Genomic DNA, 10,781 nt, shown 5'->3' on the forward strand with positions numbered 1-10,781 from the left:
GTCGACTACAACCTTAAAGTTATTCACTCAATCATCGACTTCCTAAAAATAATTAACTCTCATTGAATATTCATCATTGGAAATTTAATTCCTATCTCACCTTAATTTTAGTAAATTAGACACAAGTGTTCTAGATCAAACCTTAACAATGAATTAACCCAAATACAAGCGATTAAGGTTTAAACCCAAGATAACATTCAAACTAGTAAAATTGATGAAGCTAAACAATACACACACAAGCGGTCGTATTTAATCTAGTCAATTGTTGTTCCTACGAATTAACAAATTCACAAGCGGAAATTATTAATCATAGTTTCTTCACAAATTAGAAGGATCAAACAATTATGGATTTGATATCTAATTTAGTTTTAGATTGTATGAGAAAATTATTAGATAGTCAGCCAATAATTAAACACACAAGCATATCATTCAATTCCAAACAACTCTTGATACTCAAATAAAAATCAAACAATGAAAATCAAAATCTCACGAGATAAATAAACTTCAAGGATTCGTATTGCTCTACCAAGAACTAAAACTTAGAAGAATTGATGGAAGAAATTTGATCTAAGAACAAGGAAGATAAAACCTAGCCGCCAGATATATTCTTCACTCTTCAGCCATCCAAAAGATGATTAAATTCGGGTTCTAGATGATATTTAAAGTATAGAGTTCTTTCCAAGAAAGTTTCCTAATTAAAATATAATTCTCCGAATTATCATCTCGCTCGATTGGTAAGAAACTACTGATCGAGCGAGAGTTTCTCTGCCTCAAAATTTTTTTTTCTCGCGAAATGTCCGGACCCTGTGCCATCTCCGTTCATGGGTCCGTGCATACTCCCTCTCAGCGCGCAGCGTTTTTGAAAAATTTATATCTCAAGATCTAGCCATCGGATCAAGCTGAAATTTGGGCAGCAGCTTTAAAATATTTTTAAATTCATTTTGAACGGTGAAGATCGGATTTGAATATCTCAAACATAAAAAATAAGTTTTTTTTATCATTACTGCTCCGGAATTCATTCTTGCGCAATAGCTTTTCCATCTTTTCCTCTCAAATTCATCTACCTTTTGCTCATTCTCCTTCTTCTCCTAAATCAAACCAAAAATAATAATTAGGAACTATACAATGCATTTAATCAATGTAAATTCTCCTAATCAAAAATCTTTACACAAAACATCAAAAACGATTCATGTTTCACATTACTACATCATGCACATAAAAATATCACAACTTCAATGCAATATACATTACATACATATCAATCATGCATGTTTTTCATATCAAATTACACATATTCTTGAATGGTTGTTTCAATAGAGTTTTAAATTTTCCTGATCATCGTAGGTTGGGTATAATCTGGGCTTCTGTAGCGATCTAGCCTTGCACGAACGAGATTGAGAGTTTTTCTTCTTATTTTGTGCATATTTTGAACGAGATAATGGAGAGGGAGATGGGGTATGCGGCGTTTAGAGAGAAAAGATTGTGGAAAAACTTGACGCCTACTAAATTTATAACTAATGGGCTTGGAATTCGGTCTATTAGTTGCAAACACTGATTTTTAAATTTTTCTCCACTCAATTTTATATAAAATTGCACCCACATTAAACTTAAAATAATTATAAAAAAATATTTTTTAACCTCGTTCGTAGACTAGTCTCTTTTCTCTTATTCCAGAATAAATCTCAAACGTGAAAACATTAAACTAATTTGAAACATTAAGACATAAGGCATATCATAACATAACTTTTAAATATTATAATTAAATACATGAAGCCAAAATAAAAATTATTTAAGATTTATCTTAAGTGAATTAATGGACTACTGGAGCTCACAACCTACCCTAAAAATAATATCGTCCTCGAAATTTGACTTACCAAAGAACTCTGGGTAGCGACTACACATATCTTCCTCAGTCTCACATGTATCCTCCTCTACTAGTTGATTAAGCCACATAGCCTTAACCATCCCAATCTCAGTTTCTCAACTTCCTAACTTGTCTTTCCATGATTTGAATTAGTATCTCCTTATAAGACAAGTCTAGCGTCCACTGAACTGGTTCATGGAAAATCAAATGGGAAGAGTTCGATACATACTTTGTAGTGACCCAAATCCATAATTTAGGATTAATTTATAATTAATCATGTGATCATGTTTAGATTGGGTAAAACATGATTAAGGAATGTCCAGATGGGTATAAGGAGTCCAGAAATGGATCTAGAACACTTGAAAATGGCCCAAAGGATTTAGGCTATCGAGTAGGATCAGATTATCCGATCTAGGTTTGGACCATCAGAACTTGTGAAGTTCGGAAGCTACGTTTATGTTTGGAAGCTGTGACGATCGGACGCTCCGATGATACTTCAGACGTTCCGATCAGAGGCAGCCAACTGTCATTAGGTGACGTCAGTGTGATGACATAAGGGATGACATCATCAAGGCAGACCGGAAGCTCCAAAGTCCAGATCGGACGTTCCGATGTGCTTGCAGGATGCGTGGCTTGCATGCAGCGATCGGACGCTCCGATGGGCAGATCGGACGCTCCGATCACAGCCTATAAATATGGGGTCCGAGAACCTCATTTGTTGCTCATTTCCAACTTATTTCTCTCCCATTCTAGCTCATTTTAAGGGCTTTGGGGGATCTTATTTACTGTCCGGAGCAGTAACAGAGCTATTGTGGAGTTGTTCCCAAGATGTGGGGCAGTTTCCATCAGCGGGCTGACGACGGACGCAGGTATGGTCCGAGTTCCCGAAAATTATTAGGAAGTATATATTAGCTTAGTTAAGGCTTTTAGGGCATGTTTAGTGATGAATTAGTTGTAAGACCTCGATTCTAAACAACTAATCTCTCATTAAACAATAATTAAGCATACATGATCCAAAATTAAAAGAAATAAAAGAAAGAAGAAATTTTTTTTTAAAGACATTGCCCGGGCCCCATGCACATATCCGTGCACGGTTCCGTGCATTTAACTAAAGCACACACGGACCCCTAACCACCTCCATATCCGGGTCCATGCTTAAACATTGCACTAAAAACCTGAGTTTTTGTCTAACCACACGGACCCTCACCCGGAGGTGGCACGGGATCCGTGCACTCGAAACAAAACAACTCCAAAGCTTGCGAGGGGACACGGACCCTTGCACGGATGTGGCACGGGGTTCGTGCCCTGCTGCACCAGAAAAAGGTAAGGGCATGACAGATACAAAACCATGCTAAACAATCTCTTCAATTCCACAATGCATCAATCCTCCAAACATCACACAAAGTCCAAAACAAGATAGTTCTAGGGTTATACAATCTCAAACTAGTAGAACATGCTTCAGTCTAGTTTATTCAATAAAAAACATAACGAGTTCAAATACAATCTATGTTCGATTACATATTCGACTTTTAAACCACCAAGGCCTCACTTTATCTTCACATCCCAACTATCCATGCAATTTCTGACTCGGTCCTGCCCCATCTGTTGCCAAGAACACATACAAAGACAATATAATAGCCGGATAATCCGGTGAGAATAATATTCCAAGTAAAAGAGACAAACATGCAATATCATTCAATATATCAACTAATGATATATAATCTCAAGCATGATACAAAAATCTTAGTCATGTACTTCAAAAAGGAATCTAAAATGAAATGCATGACTTTAAAATCTGGGATTATAAAGTATGGATAATCAAAAGGTAATCAGCTCTTCTCTTCCTCTATTGGGATCCCGAGGATGAACTATCACACAAATCGCACCGACCCTCCACTAGAGGTGAATAGTGTATAATTCAATCTTCTAGACTCTCGAGCAACTATAGAGGGTTAGGTCGATCATTGCAGTAAATCTCCTTCCAATTCCCCCTACTATAATTCTCAGATCGTCTAAATAAAAATTAATGAATTCAAATGGCTCAATATGAATGCAAGTCCAAAGCATAACTCATTCCATAATCCAAGTAATCAAATAACATGCAAGTATGTGATTTCTTCGGAACACTCGAATCCAGTCATATTCGAGTTAATCGTTCCATTCAAGTTTAAGTCGTCCTTTACCTCTTCACAATACGCCGATTCTCCAAACCTTGAAAACAAAAACGATTCCTCAATCACGAATCATTCTAATATCCTATATCGATTGTAAGAAAGTGGATACTATACCGGCTTTAACCTTAAATACGATTCAACTCCTGCAACCTCGCAACTCAACGGCCTTCGAACGAATTTGTAAAAGAAGTAATAAAGGCTCGAGATCAATATCTACAATCATACTTGACTGAAAACGGTTCAAATCAATTTCAAACCAAACTATAGCCCTCAACTCCAACCGGCGGTATAACGGCTATATTCACAGACAGCAGTATACGTATCGAATATACTCAAACCAATAACACATCATCAATAACAACTCAAAATAAACAAATCTCAAAACTCAAATTCTCGAAAATCACAAGAAAACTCATAACAATTTCGAATGACGCTCTATTTCAAAACTGACTGAGAATAATCGATAAGAACTATCTCAAGAACATCCTATCCGAAACTTAGTCGATTCTAACAACATCAAGAAAATGAAGTATAACTGATAGAAGAAATACTTACTATAGAACGAATCTCTCGCAGCCGTGATCGCTAATCTGCCTTCAGAAATAAGTTCTAACGGACGGATCGACCAGAAACTGAAATCTAAAATCTTGAAAGTGAAATGGGGTGTCTTCAATGGTGGAGAAGGCGATGGGGAAGAGATGGAGTAAAGGAGAATAGTCAACACTTGCTTAAATATCTAACAAAGTCCAAAATTGTGTTTTAGTCCCTGAAATTTCTGAAATTTTCAAAATAGACCTTGATCAAAATCAAGTCGGTTCTTGAACTCTGTAATCTCCGATTATCTCAAATAATATCAATTAAGATAAATTCGGGGCGTTACAATTCTCCCCCGCTATGAAAAGATTTCGTCCTCGAAATCAATAAGAGTCAAACACATAAGACGAGATGGAATCAAAAGACTGCAATAAGAATTCACTCCTCATAAATAAGTCCCGATTTTATGCTCTGTTAAATCAGTAATACTCCATCCGTCTATCAAAAGTCATCTCATACTCGTTAGAAAATCCTTCTATATTCAGTCACAAATCAAATCATCTCTGGTTTCAACTCTTGAGACATAGAAATTCATCTCGAATTAACGGGAATCTTCCTCTCTTCTCGTACAACTCTTGAAAAGCGCCCTCAATAGTTCATCAAATAGGTGTCGTTGTACGAAGTCTCCACAATAATCTAGAAATCTGCCCACTAGTACTAAGTCGAGCACTACAACTCATGGCATATCCTCCAAAGTTTTACTCGTCTAATCTGGTTGTCCGTCGTTCTGAGGATATTGAACTTAAAAAATGTTGTAATCAAACAACAAAAGTGTATTCGAAGTCTTTGCCGAAAGAACTAGCTCATCGCGGATCTCTGTCTAAACTGACAGACTTCGGCAAATCATACAATCTGACAAAATTTCTGACAGCAATTCTAACATCTGATCATGTTTGAGAATCATTATGTAGGAAATTACAAGGCAGATTCATCAATCGGACAATCAAAATCATATAGTAAATAAAATAAGAACAAATCTTTTGACTTCTTAGATTAGAAAAGATCGCGGAAATCTCCTCGTAAAGAATGATGCCAAATCTTCCAATCAATAAGGTCGCTGCGAGCTCAAGTCCAGAGCTAGTCCTTGAGTCTCAAGCGTCTTCAGCTGCCTCGAAATCTAGACTAGAGTGATGATTCTTCTGAATAAGAGTGTATCAAAAATTCTCGATGAGAAGAAATATCGAGTACTAAAAGATCATCCTTACTGAATTCAAGAATACTGGAGTGCTGATCAACAAAATTTCATCACCAGATCATAAAATCGAGGAAGGCAACTCGATCCAAATAGAATTCGAACATCAAAGAATAACAAACAATTGCCCGACACCAAAATCTGAAATACGATTCTCAAAAGCTCTACATGATCAGTACAATTCTCATTCCAAAAAAAACAAGCAAATCATCGATAAGAATTCCTAGCTTCAACTAATCCTTCTTATAGATTCGATTAATAGAAAAATTAACAACACTATAGGATTGTTTGTCAATTTGAACGACTCCAAAAACGTTTAGAGGCACGATAATTATTAAACATATTTTTCAATAAGAAGGCAAGAGACTCACCAGTATCTATCAGTCCAAAAAGAGCAGAAAAACCCAAATTGAACGTTTACCTGATAAGTCATTATTGGGTGCAGCCTGAGCCTGATCCTCGGTCAGGGCATAAACTTGTGCCTGCTATCTGGGAGGTTGGTTTGCATGCTGGTTACCTTCCTGTCTATTCTGTTTCTGAGGTTGGAAAGAGTGGACCGTAGAGGCTTGCCGCTGAGGCTGAGTTGTCTGTCTCGAAGAACTTCCACTCTGAGTTTTCTCAAAGCCTCGCTGAGGATAAGATCTGGCAAAGTGCCCCGCCTGGTTACAGATATATCAGCTTCCAAAAATACCTCTACACTGATCACTGGAGTGACGACCTCCGCAATTGGAACAAGACATGCCTGAATGACTCCAACTCTGTCCCGATCCAATCTGCCTCGAGCCACTAGAGCTCGAAGAACTGCTTCCATGCTTCTTAAACTGCTTCCCCTTTGGATGATAGTAATCCTTCCTATTACCTCCACCGCTACCACCCTCAAAACTTGGTGTTTGATTCTGAATTAGAAAGGATTGATTCTGGTAAAGAGATGGTTGGTTCTGAAACTGACTAGGCTGCTGAGGTACAACTGGAGCTCCTCTCTATCTCCACAAACCCGCTTCAGCTCCTTTTGCATGATTCATGGCATCTGCAAAATTATCAGGCCTAGCAGTGTTTACCAACGTGAAGATATCAGGGTTCAACCCATTAATGAACTTGTCGGCTTTTGCTTCTTCATTGTCGGCAATGTGAGGTGCAAATCTCAGCAAACTATAAAACTTGACCTCATACTCCTCAATATTCAAATTCCTCTACCTCAAATTTGCAAACTCGGATCCCTTGTCCTTTCGGTCAAAACTGGTAAAAGCCGCTTATAAAACTCAGATTTCAAAAGATTCCAGTTAATATATGTACCTCGACCTTCCATGGCTCTCTTCGTCTTGATCCACCAGTTCTTAGCAGCACCCCTCAGCTGATGAATAACCAACTTGGTTCTGCGGTCATCAGAATAGTCAAGGGAATCGAACAACTGATCAATGTAGTCCAAACAGCTCTCACAGTCAATGGGATTATCTGTACCCTGCAACAATGGCGGGTTCAACGATTGAAACCTCTTCAGTAAGGTTTCCATTGGCGTCGCTGTAGCATCCATCTGATCAGTTATGGTACTAGCTTGCTCATTCGGAGGAGTAACTGGCGGTGGGTTTTTTTTAATTACTCAACGAGGACCCATCTAATAATCAAAAGTTAGGACACAAGATATCTCAATTGCTACAATTTGGTGCCCTTTTCAACCTCTCAGAATTCCGGATACCCGTCGAATACAAAACAGTTATATCTCAAGTAGATCATGCTTTATAAATTTAAATCACAAAATAATGTAATTCATTTCATTCTCAAATAATAAAGCATGCTCACATGTAATTAAATAATCATATAAATAACTCAAACACATGTGAGGTGCCAATTCAAGCGGACTCTATCTACCCCGCTCACTTCTAGTTCAACCAAGAACTTATCGCTCTGATACCATTTAATGTGAGACATCGGTTCTAAAAAACTAATCTCTGATTAAACAATAATTAATCATACAAGATCCAAGATTAAAAGCAATAAAAGAAAGAAGAATTTTTTTTAAAAGAACATTCCCGGACCCCGTGCACACATCCGTGCACGGGTCCGTGCATTTAACTAAAGCACACACGGACCCCGCACCACCTCCGTATCCAGGTCCGTGCTTAAACATTGCACTAAAAACGTGAGTTTATGTCCAACCACACGAACCCTCACCCGGAGGTGGCACGGGATCCGTCACTCGAAACAAAACAACTCCAAAGCTTGCGAGGAGACACGGACCCTTGCACGGACGTGGCACGGGGTCCGTGCCCTGCTGCACCAGAAAAAGATAAGGGCATGACAGATACAAAACCATGCTAACACAATCCAATTCTTCAATTCCACAATGCATCAATCCTCCAAACATCAAACAAAGTCCAAAACAAGATAGTTCTAGGGTTATAAAATCTCAAACTATTAGAACATGCTTCAGTCTAGTTTATTCAATACAAAACATAACGAGTTCGAATACAATCTATGTTCGATTACATATTCGACTTTTAAACCACCAAGGCCTCACTCTATCTTCACATCCCAACTATCCATGCGATTTTTGACTCGGTCCTGCCCCACCTGTTGCCAAGCACACATACAAAGACAAGACAACAACCGGATAATCCGGTGAGAATAATATTCCCAGTAAAAGAGACAAACATGCAATATCATTCAATATATCAACTAATGATATATAATCTCAAGCATGATACACAAATCTTAGTCATGTACTTCAAGAAGGAATCTAAAATGAAATGCATGACTTTAAAATCTTGGATTATCAAGTCTGGATAATCAAAAAGTAATCAGCTCTTCTCTTCCTCTATTGGGATCCCGAGGATGAACTATCACACTGATGCGATCAGTGATTGCTCGCATGTTGATCAAGTGGTTAAGGATCCGTTGGAGATACCACAAGGACCAGTTACGAGAGGCCGAGTTAAAAGGTTCAAGGAATCACTTCAATTATTGATGATAAATTCACAAGAGGGCGTTGGAATATTTGGCATTCAATCTGGAGGATATTATAATCTTATTGAGGTCAAAGGAGGACGAGAAAGTGAAGAAAATGGAGGCCAAAGTCGATGCTATGGTGCGCCCATGCCTCAATTTCCGCGCGCCTGCGCTGTATTTTGCGAACCCCACGCGCGCCCGCGCTGACGAGTGATAAATTTACGAAGAATATGCGTGACTTCAGCACGCCCGCGCCATCCTATGGAGCTCCCGCGCTATGTACTTTTACACACACCAAAGGTGTTTGTGTGTGTGCAAGATATTAAGCTTATTTTTGATATTTTATGCTATTTTTGAGTCTTTTATTCCTACTAGGAAACTTTTAGGAGATATTATCATATCTTTAGATATATTTTGTGATATCTTTTATTATTTTTTAGTTGTATTATAAATACAACAAACATTCATTATTGAATAACAATTATGATTTCAGATTTTATACATAAAATTCTCTCTAGAATTTTTATTGAATCTTTGTGCTTTGTTCAAAAATCAAACTTATCAAAGTTCATACTTTGTGGCGTTTGTCGGTTTATTATCCTCGTGGGTTGTCAAAAACAGGTTTTCTGAAGGTCCCGTTGTGATCAATTGTTTTCTTCGTGACTATATGTTTCTAGTTTCGTTGTAAGCTAGAGGTGGATAATCCAAAACTTTTTACTTGTTTTCAAGATTGGGCAAATTTATTGATTTCTTTTGTTATTGGATTGAGGTTATGATTTTAATATAGTCGTGTTTGTCTTCCATACATTAAGAATTCATATCATTTGGTATCAAAGTCAAGGTTTTGAATCAAGTAAGTATCTTATCTTCATAACTTTTCGTTCATCGTGTTCTTCGTATTCTTCGTTCTTCACCTTTCGTCTTTCATCTGAGTCTATTCTATTTAAAATTTATAAGTCGTTTCTGTGTCAATATTGTTGCCCATGTTTTGTGTCTTGTGCTACAAGTTATCTAAAAAAAAAGAAAAAAATCAAAAAAAAGTCAAAAAAAAAAGAATAGTGGAAAATCCGTCAAAAAAAAAATATTGAAGAACCGAAAAATCTTCAAAAAAAATTATATTGAAGAAACAAGATAAATTGTGGTCATTTACTTTGCTCTTGTTCATCCTTGGGTGCAAGTCCAAAATCCAATTCCATAACCTTCTTCTTCTTGTTTTAGTCAATCTTCGAGAGTCAATCTTCTAGTGTCTACAGGTTGTGAACTTGAAAGTTTGGTTCATTCCCACACAAAGCAAAAAAGCCTACACAAATTTTGAGTGAAAAAAAGGGAGGTGATTGAGTGAATTTTCTTTGGAGTGAATTGTGAGAATTTGTGTGAGGTAATTTTATTACTAAACTTTTCTTGCAGGTAAAATGAGTTCTAATAAAAAAGGAGGTGATAGTTCTAGCCAAGGGTTTTCCAAGACCCAAATAGATGATTTGTCTAAGATGGTGAGGGAAGCAATGAGGGCTGAATTGGAGACGGTGCATGAGAGGATAAGTAAACTTGAATTTGGTGGTAGTGAGGATGATGAGAGTTTTGGTGAGAATTGGGGTAGGAATAGGCGAGATCAAGAGGGTGGAAGAAATAGAAGGGAAGCAAGGCGTGGGAGATACATTGATGGGGGAAGAGAAGATGAGAATATTAGTGGGATTAAGATGAAACTTCCTTCGTTTCATGTGAAGTCTGATCCAGAGGATTATTTGGAGTGGGAGATGAGAGTGGAGTCCATATTTTACTGCCACAACTACAGTGATGCAAAAAAAATAAAATTGGCGGTTGTTGAGTTTGTGGATTATGCTCTTATTTGGTGGGATCAGTTTGTTATTTCTAGGAGGCGAAATTGAGAGCGTCCTATTGAGACATGGGAGGAGATGAAGCAAATTTTGCGGAAGAGATTTGTGCCGAATTACTAATATCGTGACATGTTTAGGCGGCTACAAAATTTGAAGCAAGGTCCAAAGAGTGTCGAAGA

This window comes from Henckelia pumila, chromosome 1 (assembly GCF_033568475.1).
Source record: "Henckelia pumila isolate YLH828 chromosome 1, ASM3356847v2, whole genome shotgun sequence".
Lineage (NCBI taxonomy): Eukaryota > Viridiplantae > Streptophyta > Magnoliopsida > Lamiales > Gesneriaceae > Henckelia > Henckelia pumila.